Source organism: Phoca vitulina, unplaced genomic scaffold, assembly GCF_004348235.1.
Source record: "Phoca vitulina isolate PV1807 unplaced genomic scaffold, GSC_HSeal_1.0 scaffold11, whole genome shotgun sequence".
Classification (NCBI taxonomy): domain Eukaryota; kingdom Metazoa; phylum Chordata; class Mammalia; order Carnivora; family Phocidae; genus Phoca; species Phoca vitulina.
The window spans coordinates 21,484,045-21,484,916 of record NW_022589714.1 but is presented as its reverse complement, the minus strand read 5'-3'; the positions used below and the strand labels follow the sequence as shown (position 1 = coordinate 21,484,916).

General features: G+C 45.8%; 1 non-coding gene across 1 annotated transcript; it reads left to right on the top strand.

Moving 5' to 3' along the window:
* Positions 1-202: 202 nt before the first annotated feature.
* Positions 203-384, top strand: LOC116635927. Its single transcript, XR_004300237.1, has one exon. It is a non-coding gene; the product is annotated as a U2 spliceosomal RNA (small nuclear RNA).
* Positions 385-872: the final 488 nt, after the last annotated feature.

Sequence of the window (872 nt, the reverse complement as noted above, 5' to 3'; positions counted from 1 at the left end):
AGAGAGAAGCAGACTCCCCGCTGAGCAGGGAGCCCGATGCGGGACTCGATCCAGGGACTCCAGGATCATGACCTGAGCCGAAGGCAGTCGCTTAACCAACTGAGCCACCCAGGCGCCCCTGATATGAGGAATTCTTAATCTCAGGAAACAAACTGAGGGTTGCTGGGTGATAGATGTGGGTATTTTTTACAACTTTGGGATCATCACTTCTCAGCCTTTTGGCTAATATCAAGGGTAGTATCTGTTCTTATCAGTTTAATATCTGATACGTCCTCTATCTGAGGACAGTACATCAAATGGATTTTTGGAGGAGGGAGATGGAATAGGATCTTGCTCTGTCCGCTCCATGTATGGTGTTACAGTACCAGGAGCAGTGTACCTCCTCAGGGGAATAGCCAGGCAGCTCCCATGTGTTGACCCAATATGGTGATTCCTGAGCCTCCACCTGGCGGCCCTTAGACCATCTACCTGCTGCGTGCCTTTGCTATTCAAGTGCAACTAGAATCAGTAAAAGACAGTCGAGACGACAATGCAGGAGTATGTGGAATATATATTTATACACGCACTATGGTCTTACATACTACAAACATGAATACAGGTATAAGCCAACAGTGGAAGTGGTTTTGCTCATTTTTTTCTTTCTTTGGTTTTGGTTCTGTCTTTAGTGATTTCCTCTCCTAGGTTTTGTTTTCTTATACTTAAGTTTTTATTTTTCTTTTTTTTTTTAATTTTTATTTATTTATTTGACAGAGAGAGACACAGCGAAAGAGGGAACACAAGCAGGGAGAGAGGGAGAGGGAGAAGCAGACTCCCAGCTGAGCAGGGAGCCCAATGCGGGGCTCGATCCCAGGACCCTGGCATCATGACCTGAG